This window comes from Montipora capricornis, chromosome 2, assembly GCF_036669925.1.
Source record: "Montipora capricornis isolate CH-2021 chromosome 2, ASM3666992v2, whole genome shotgun sequence".
In the NCBI taxonomy this organism is placed as follows: domain Eukaryota; kingdom Metazoa; phylum Cnidaria; class Anthozoa; order Scleractinia; family Acroporidae; genus Montipora; species Montipora capricornis.
The window spans coordinates 2,812,164-2,822,163 of NC_090884.1; the positions used below are offsets into that span (position 1 = coordinate 2,812,164).

At 39.5% G+C, this 10,000-nt stretch overlaps 1 protein-coding gene and 1 long non-coding RNA gene across 4 annotated transcripts in view; both read right to left on the reverse strand.

Annotated features, from left to right (window-relative positions):
• LOC138038453 (uncharacterized) overlaps positions 1-9,482 on the reverse strand; it is a 14,629-nt gene extending 5,147 nt beyond the window's left edge. Inside the window, exon 1 of the long non-coding RNA XR_011130236.1 lies at positions 9,364-9,482. This is a non-coding gene — a long non-coding RNA (uncharacterized lncRNA). The remainder of the gene's footprint in view (positions 1-9,363) is intronic.
• Positions 1-10,000, reverse strand: part of LOC138038450 (uncharacterized) — a 110,109-nt gene that overhangs the window by 55,839 nt on the left and 44,270 nt on the right. Inside the window, exon 2 of one of the 3 annotated variants that reach the window (XR_011130235.1) lies at positions 1,894-1,957. The exons of the other annotated variants lie outside the window; for them this stretch is intronic. The gene's annotated coding sequence lies outside the window, so the exon portion shown is untranslated. The remainder of the gene's footprint in view (positions 1-1,893; positions 1,958-10,000) is intronic. 3 annotated transcript variants of the gene reach the window in all.

Below are 10,000 nucleotides of genomic sequence, written 5' to 3' on the forward strand. Positions count from 1 at the left end.
TTTGCAGCCTACAAGTTAGGACTTTTACAACCGAGATGCTTTTAGAATGAAAATTAAAATTGCGCGTTTGCCCATTTCTGGCGCCATTTCTTTTAAAAATGTAGTTTGTCGCTTTCAAATTTCGCGCTTCAGCGCGTCACTTCTATGCTAATGCGATGATTAGTCATATGAATATTAATGATGTCCGGCCATTCTGCGCCATGCTTCTATTGGTTAGTTCGTCAGTACGGAGTAAACAACTATTGCTGTGTTTTGTGCACGGTCAAAGCCAAAGAAGAGAACAAGAACCTACAACAAAGAAACTTGTCGGGTTTCATAGCCATTCCCCTCTATCGACTATGGGCGCATGAAACATCTCCATATCGCAAAAATGCACCTGGTAAGTTAAGTTTCAATTGTCCTTTTCACCAATTTCCTGTTCACACAAAAATTCCTGAATGTTTCCGGGAAAACTATGTGACCAAAATTTCCAGATTCCTGGAAAAATTGGCTCTGGGGACGAGAATGGATGGAGTTTCATAAAAATAGATGCCCGAGTCGGGATGAAGACAAATTCAAAAGATTCTCACCAGTGTCAATTTGCGCAACTTCTTTTTTTTCAAAATGATCTTGCTCCTTATCAAGCTTTGAAATTTTCAGGGGTGATAGTTTTTCCCGTTTTTTTAAATATGCAAGAATTCTGTGACAGAATAATACCTGGAAAAATTCAATTTTCCAGCGTTCCATTCTATTAACTACTAAGCCTTGAAATGATTGTCGCAGTTATGAGCGCCATGTTTGCGGCAGCAAAATGAAATATTGGAAAATTCAGGCTTGAATAGGAAAATTGAACCCATGAGCTCTGCTTTACGTTGCATCGAGTTATCAAGATCTATTAAGCCAGCCTTCTGAGTTAATGATAATCCCGTAGAGAATACAGTCGGAATATATGAAAGTCATAAATTGATTTTATATTTTCCTGTCGCTGTTCAAATATAGAGCGGTTTTCAATTGAGTGTCGAAAGTAATTAGCCAATTACTTTGGTTTTGCATTATTTCACTCAGTGATTGGTTCAAAGTTCTCGCGCCACTTTTTCAAGCCAATCGTGGCTTGCTCGTGCACATTTTCCCGCGCTTTGTACCGGCTCCGTGTAATTACAGTCGACTCTCTCTTAACGGACACCTCTATAAGTCAGACACCTGGTGCTGATCCCGGCCGTTTCTTAGTCATTTTACTATAGCCAAACTCTCTATAAGACGGACACCTCCATAACGGACGGACAACGGACACTTATGAGGTGCTGAATGTGACCGCAAATTACGATTTGGGGAGAAAAATTCTTGTACGTGACTCTTTTTAACACCAGACGTTTAATTGACAGCTCTTGAGTTGTCGCCGAAATACATACAGTACAAGTTAAAATTAAATCAGTCATTGTCCCATTCGAAAAATAACTTGGAGTTGACAACCGAATTGTATTGTAATCTTAAACAGGTAGGTTTCGTTCACTTAAAACAAACTTTAAACAGACGCGTATTCACTGTGCACAGGTTGAGCATTATTATCTTAAAATTCCTGGAGTCATCTTACGTCGACTCTCTATAAGCCGGACACCTCTCTAAGACGGACAGCTGAGGCCGGTCCCGATGGTGTCCGTCTTAGAGAGAGTTGACTGCACTTCGAGTTTTCATTGGTTTACTGGATTGTCTCCGCCCTTTTTGGTTGGCTAAAGTAATTACTTTGGTTTTGGTTTTACGACACTCATTTGAAAACCGCTCTATGTCTTTCGTTCATACGTCTTTCATTCATTCAGAGAATATTTTTAATAAACCTGATCCCGTTTTCGGTTTGGCCACAAAGTAGGTCTTTGCGGGTAAGCCGAGCGCTTTTCGATTCTAATTCAAATTGCTTACATTCCGTTCAGATATAATTGTCTTGTTCCTCTCAGCCAGCAAAAAAATTCTCCTGATCAATCAACTAGAAAAAAAATATTAAAATGTATTGACAACAAAAAATAGTGACTGTTCAAAGCGAAGAGGCAACGATTCCAGAAGGATGGACAAGTTTTACGCTTTGTAATTGATCATAGATTAAAGAATGTCCTTTTTACTCGTGGATAATCCACGAGTTTTGTGGTGAATCTGTATGCAAATTTGTCACTCCTGCGTAACCGAAAGTTTGACCTAATTAGCCTATCATGATGAATAGTAAGCGAATCACAACACAGCTTTGAAAGAGTGACTTCCTGTTCGCCAGGTTGTGTGCCGCCATTGCTGTCTGTGGCTTTTGCACCAAATGTTTGAGCACTTTCCGCTGCATTTTAATGGGAGCGCGTTCTTCGAAGGTGAAGCAAAAGATTCTGAACAAGTACACATTGGTGCAGTTAATTGTGCAGCGCCTTTCACTCACCAACGCGCTGACTTAAATGTCGAAATCGAATCGACCGACGCATGGTGAGGAGACAGTCTGTGTCGATCCCCTAAGCCCACGGGGGATTAATAAATTCCATTCGGAGACTTCCATGTGGAGAGTGACATCGAAGCTATCACGAAGTTTAGCAAGCCATGAGTCGTCAAAGCCATGTGAATCCAACTTGAACAACATGACTGACATGACAAACAGTGAGACAACCAAGCGAACCATGCTTCCAGACGGTAGAAATTGTGTGGCGGACCAGAATGACGAACTGTTGAAAGACTAGGTCATTTATTATGTTAGGAAAACTGATGAGGAAATCCGTACCGATCTCCAGACAGATGCTCTGGCTCCACCTCTATCTCCGATAGAGCAAATATAAACATGCTCCCCGGGACAGAGAACCATCCAGAATTCCTCACAAGAAAACGTCGAGCTAGTTTCCTAAAAACAAGGTCACTAGGAAGTGTATAGTGCTCGTCTGAGTTGAGAAAGTATTTATCTCTCGCTTTTCGAAAATATATTGCAGTAAGAATGTCTACTAGACCACAACTCAGACGTAACAAATCTTCAAAAGTAGGAGATTCTAATTGTCTTTTTTATCTTATTACCCGTAGGACCGCTAAACACAAAATAGACTTGTCAGTACTATTGTATATTTAAGATCAATCTGTTACTAAGAATTCAACAAAATTGAACCAACAAAAGAGTTGTGTATCAAGAGAAAAGTTATTGATATCAGGAGACATTGAATATACATACACTTGCTGTGATCAGTTATGGTACAGATCATCTGTCTCTTAAGTGTAACAGTAGCCAATATAGTGGTAAATGTTCGCAAAGTTGCTACCATATAAAGTAGCAGTGTTCCTGATTTACATTCAAACTTTTGCTGAAAACATTCAATATGAACAATCCCACATGGTTCTGCTCATTTTCTGCAGCAGAAACGAGGTGGTCACAACTTTTGAAAAAATTTAGTAGACTTGTAGAGAAAAAAAGATCTAACTGATAATGAGATTAACAATATGACCTTGCAACAAAAATCAGACCTTATTCAAAAAGACCCTGTCACCTGTGCTAGGAACTTTGAACACATGGCACAGCTCCTTAAAAAGGATTTGTTAAAGAGTAAACTTATGCCTGTTGGAGAAATAGTAGACTTCCTTTACAGGTCTTTTTTAAAATTTTTTGATTGTTAATTTTTTTATTAATTTGCCGTATTATTTACAGTACACACTACCTACAATATTAAAACTGACGACGCCACTGATATAACGTTTTCAGAATAAGAGTATCAACAACACGCTTCACAGTCACAGTACTTTCAAAACTAAGACTGAGTACTATCCCCAGGGTTATATTTCAGCAAAGGGGATCACCTCACATAAATGCATTATTTTGGGTATCTTGTCGCATATGAGAGCTCCCTGTGCTTTTACACCATTATCTGGCCTGCGAACAGGGTCTTTTGTAGCCCGAAGTGGATTGGGACAAGCCCCAATCCTCTCGCGGCTACAAAAGCGCCTACTTGCAGGCTAACCATTATCCAGCTGTTATATCACAATAACTAGTGCATAAAGGAAACTTCAGCCTGCCAATTTCAAACAATCGCGGTAACTTTCATATCCACGAGTAACGACAGTGCCACTTTGATTTCATTTTCCGGCCACGTTGGGTTTGTGGGTGGGTGTGAATTTTACACGATCAAGAGATTTATCTCTCTGTCCTCGATCGACAACGCCACAAGGCAATAACAATTATTGGTTTAAATACCAAAAAGAAAAATCCCTAATCCTCCCATCCCATTCAAAGTCAACGAATAACCGCGAAATGCTTAAGATGGCGCAGTTATAGTTCGTTACCGCACACCGCCTTCTAAGAAAAAACAGATCTAAGAAACACACTCAACCATCGGTGGGTCTAAAACACAGGTCACATTCCACAGGTCACCTTTTGGAAGGTAACCAAAACCCTCAATTTGGCTAACCCTAGGCCTAAGCTCGGTTCTTCGGCCTAGGGTTAGCCAAATTGAAGGCCTCATCCATGGATGACTGATATTGGCCGTTTTTATAGAGCCAAAACGGCTTACTGTAGTTTGCGAAACGAAACCAAAGCGAAACTAGCCGAAAGAAATTGAAACATAACCTATGTTGTTACCTTGTTATCGATTGTCCCTTTTAAACGATTTCTTATTCAAGTGCTGGGAAGCCTGTACCTCACATAGGGAGGAAAATAATTCGCCATGTTCGCTAGCTTCCGACCCGGCTTCCGAAAGCTCCTACATTATGGTCCATTATGTACGTTTTAGCGGAATCAGTGTTTCAAATTCCTATGTTTACTTATTGCTCGTATATTATCCATTTAGCAAATCGTGGGAAGGTTTAGAAGTGCACGTGGATCTGACCTTTTTTGTGAACGAAATGTGAAAGTTTGCGATTTAAATACAACCCACCCAAAATAAATTATAATCTTTTTACTAGAAGTAGAACATGTGACCGGATATCGAAAGCGTCACGCATTCTCTCTCGGCAGGAAAGGATTACTGCCACTTGTGTAGTGCCCTCAATCTCATGCCATATTTCCTTTTTACAGTAGAAACTACGAATTATGACGAATTATGCGTCTCTCATGTTATCCGTCTAGTGTAAAGCTGGAAAAAGTTTCTCTTGTTTCCAATACATTTTCCCAGAAAAAGCGACAGAAATCCCTGTTTCCCTAACACTTGAAAATGATAAGGTTCTTTCTAGTAATTTGTTCTTCCTGATACCGAATTTCATCGAAACGCGGGACTTCTGCTGACGATAGCGTTGGGAATGTATTTTCTTCGTTAGATCTTTCCCTATGCTAATAACAACACGTTAAATTTGGTCATCTAACGTACACTATTTAAGTTTTCGTAAAGAAGAATTATCATCGCTAAATTGGCGAAATGAAAGCGATCTTTGTAGAGAGTTTCTGCTGTCGTCGTTGCGCTATGGCTAGTTCAGCCATTATGAATATGGACAAGGAATATTACATCCAGCTGAGTAACACCCAAACTGCAATTTAAATCAAGTGATTCGCTTTTACTTAGATACGTATAGAACTTATAGAATGGGAATAAAATAAAGTAAGTAACACCGTTCAGGGCCGTAGCCAGTATGAGGCAAACCGAGGCACTTGCCTCAGTCATTTTTGCGTGATTTCAACAAAGCGTGATTCCAGTATTGCCTTTAAAATGTACTCATCATAAAATACGTACGAAAAGAATTTAACCATGGACATTGCCTCAGTCATAGTTTTTTTCTGGCTACGGCCCTGCCGTTGTGAAGCTAATTGAGAGAGACCAAGACGCAGCAGTGATGACCGGGGAACTTGAAGAACATTCATCTCAATTAATTAATTCGACGGTAACTCCGATAAGAAGCTTGTTTCCTTATTTATGGCCATTAATTAACTTATGCGGTCCCCCTGTTCAAATTGCTGCAACTTCTCCTATATGTTTAACAAACTCAAACTTTTCAAGAGACTTTTGCCGCTGAATCACGGAAGTTCACTTTCAATTGTAAGTCCCGAAGTTAAAGTTTAAAACTGGAATCGACTGTTAATTCAGAGGCAATCTTAACTGTTTGAGCTTTAAAAATATTATCAACAGATCCTAACAGTTCTGCCCTTGCCTTGTTTATCAAACTTCTCTTCTTCTCAACTCGAAAATTGGGTCTGGACAACAAAGTACGAGCCAAATGTGTGAGACACAGTGTTAAATCAGTTTTAGTTTGCTCATCATGTATTAAAATTAACATCAATTATGACTCAATTATGCTTAATTAAAGAAGGTTCAGAGCTCGTTTGTTGTCATAACGCAACCACAAGCACAAGGAACATTCACAAACGAATTAACTTGCAATTAATTACATATATACTGTCTATGTTTTAAGACTTCTAATAAAAGGAGCAAATGATCAAGGTATACGTCGCTTGCGCGTGCGTCATAAGCATAACCCATTCCCAGCGGTTAGTTTTAGCTGTAAATAAGATCTTTATTGTGCATCACTGGTTCCCATATTGTCCGAACGCGTTTCCAGGAATTTGCGGAAAAACAAAAACTTGTAAAAAGGCTTTTCCAATTGGAATTTTCGAGTTCCATTTCCTCATTTCTCTCATTTCATTCTCATGGAGAGTTGCCAGGGTCATTTCGTAAAAAAAAAATAGCTATCAGTATTTCACAGCGCCCCTCCACATTCTCGGAGAGGCTTCGCCGCTCGTTAATTTGCATCTCGCGCCAACAAAACCCCAAGCTACGCAGGCTAAAATGAACCCGATACCAGCTTCTGTGTTCTGTAAAGAAGCTGTATTGCCCTAGAATATTCTGGAAAGTTCGCCTGCGAATTCATGCTTAATTATGCAGAAGCTTCTACGTCTTGTAGTTTTCCTGATGTCTGTAAGAATGTACCACAATTTGGTTTAGTTATTTAGGGGAAGAAGATTCCGGACTGCATAACGTCGTTTGTTAACGTCGGTAATTGCTTCAGCTACGAGGCTGGTGTCAATGGAAGCCGGCGGTGCGCCCTATACCCCGCTCCCTCTGTCAGTGCTCCGTTTTCCGAGTATTTGAAGCTATAGCTACACAGATCAGAGGAAAGTCGAAACAGACGTTGAAGTCACCGAGGATCGAACCGGGGACCTCTTGCTCAGAAAGCCGCGCACTAACCAACTGAGCTACGCCTGCTCCTTGTGAGCTACGCCTTCTCCTAATATAAGTTGGCAAGTTGTTTGCAAGCTGTTTGCAAGTTGGAAAGCTGTTTGCAGATTCATTTGGAGTTCGCTTATCCTTCAAAATTAAGCAAAACTGTTGTGCGGTTAAAGAAGAAATCTGTTTTCCGGAATCCAGTGTCCAGTTTGTGACAGTTACGGTTAGTTTTATGATGCTTCGCCGGAGAGAAAACAACATCTTCCAAAATTTGGGCATGTTCCTTTTGGAAGTAATTAGAACGTGCCGATTTTTTACGTTGGATGTCGGTGGCAGCCACTTTATGTAATTAAAAATCGACCGGAAATTTTTTTTCATCTTAGTCCCAAATCCAGTCGACACTCCAAGCTTTAAAATTACTGATATATTTGAATGTTTTGCATTGTCGGTAACTTTTAGTAACTTAAGTTAACGTCACCCTTGGAAGCTTTTTATCTCTGCGATTTCATTGCAACTGAGATGAAAGATTATGCAAGTTTTTTGGGGGTAAACAAGATGTATTACGGGATTTGAGAAAATAGCGAATTGATTGTTATAAACCAGTTTGCTGACCACGTGACTACACAATGGAGGACTCTGGGGAAGACTGGATAGTAATCTATTCAACAACACTCCCATTCATGCTCAATTGAATTAAGGAATGGGGTGAAATATCAATCAGCGGTCTAAGCCAAGCTGGAACAGCTTAGGGCTAGTCAGAAAAGGTACGACCCACGTGGATCGGTAGGGGGATGGGGATGACTGAGCAAGAAGGAAGTGCATCTCGACCAAAGCGTATTTATAGCTTTCCCGTAGTGTCATGCACGTGTTTTATGCACGCCTAGCCAATAACATGCTGGTATTCCGTGTTATTTCATTTTCGCATATCATTAGGAGTGTTATGAATAGAAGCCAGTTCGCAGTTTCATAAAAGTGCATGCGCAAGTCGGGATTACTTAAAATACAAAAGATTCCCCAATGTAGATTTGCGAAATTATGATCTGGATCGTTATCAAGCTTTGAATTTTTCAGAGGTGATAATTTTCATATTAGCTTTAAGAGGGTTTTTTCCCGCTTTTCGACATCTCTACCAACGGATCGATGAGCAAAAAAGATCTGGTTCGATATTCAATCACAGCCAAAGTCAACATCAATCAAGAACAATAACATCTGACATGTTTCGCATTCTGAAGAAATGCTCGTGCAAATTTGATTGTCTTGTGTATGAAATGTTCCTTATTCGCGAGCACAAACCGTGTCTGAATATCCAAAGTGACTCGATAAAGGCAAAACTTTTCACCTAACCTCTAGGGACTTTCAACTTAATCTTGAACATTAATATTCGAGTTATCTGTAAAATATTATATTTGACCTGATGATGGTGTCATGAGGACACCGAAACGTTGTCTTTAATAAGTACGTTTCTGCCCGTAATTTTTGTCATCAAATCATTGGTTTAAGAAGCAAAAAGAAAAAACTATAATACTTCTATCCCATTCAAAGTGAACGAGACAATAACCGCGAGATGGTTAAAGATGGCGCAGTTGTAGTTTAAAAGTGACGTTTTTGTTGCCTTCTGAGAAAAACGGATCTCACTCATCTATGGATGACTGACTCTACACACTGAACTGAAAATTTTTCCCAGAAAAAGCGACAAACGTCGTTCTTAAAAAGTTTCCTAACATTGATATTAAAATGATGCTTAAATTAAGTTTCTTTCGAGCAACGTCAAATTTGTTCTTCGTGGAACTGAATTTCTTCGAAATGGACTTCGGCAGACGATGACGATAGTGTAGGGAGTTAACTTTCTTCGTTAGATTTTTCCTCATGCTAATAACAACACGTTAAATTTGGTCATTTAACGTACACTATTTCAGTTTTCTTAAAGAATAATTATCATTCCTAAATCGGCAAAACTTGTGAAAAATGATTCATGCCAATTAAGTAGACGGTAACTGCGACAAGAAGCTTGTTTCCTTATTTATCGAAATTAACTTATGCGTTCGCCCTCTACAAATCACCGCGCGTTCAATTCTCTCATATGTTAAACAAACTCAAACTTTTCAAGTGACTGAGGAAAACCACCTTTGCCGCTGAATCACGGAAGTTCAATCAGTAAGTCTCGCAGCCAAAGTTCAAAAATGGAATCGTCACTGGATGAAATCGGACTGAGCGGAACCGACTGTTAATTCAGAGGCAATCTTAACTGTTTCGTTTTAAATATACTATGTAAAGATCTTAACAGCTCTGCCCTTACCTTGTTATCAAAGTTATGATACGTCTCTAAGTGAAGACTTGATCAAACATGGCACCAAAATTTAGCGAACACCCTTTTAATTGTGCCTTGCTTGTTTATATGAGTTTCCACACACACTGGATCTAATTGGTAAGGTTAACAATGCACAGAGTTAATGGTATGACAATCGATTACTTTTCATGTCGTCAACATTGTGAAAATTTTCTAGGAAATGATCAGTCTACAAAACAACTCGAAAATTGGGTCTGGACAACAATCTACGAGCCAAATGTGTAAATCAGTTTTATTTTGCTCATCGTGTATTAATTAAGAACATCAGTTATGCTTAAAGAAGGTTCAGAGCTGGTTTGTTGTCAATGCCATAACTCAAATGATCATGCATACGTCGCTTGCGCATGCGTCGTAAGCATAACCCAATCTTAGCTGTATGCGTCACATTGTCCGAACGCGTTTCCAGGAATTTGCGGAAAGACACAAACTTGGAAAAGGCTTTTCCAGTTGGAAATTTACGAGTTCCAATTCCTCATTTCTCTTGTTTCATACCAGTTCGAGAGTTGCCAGGGTCATTTCGTAAAAACAAAATGGGACCAACGTCAGCTCCTGTGTTCTGTAAAGAATCTTTCAGTTCCCTAGAATA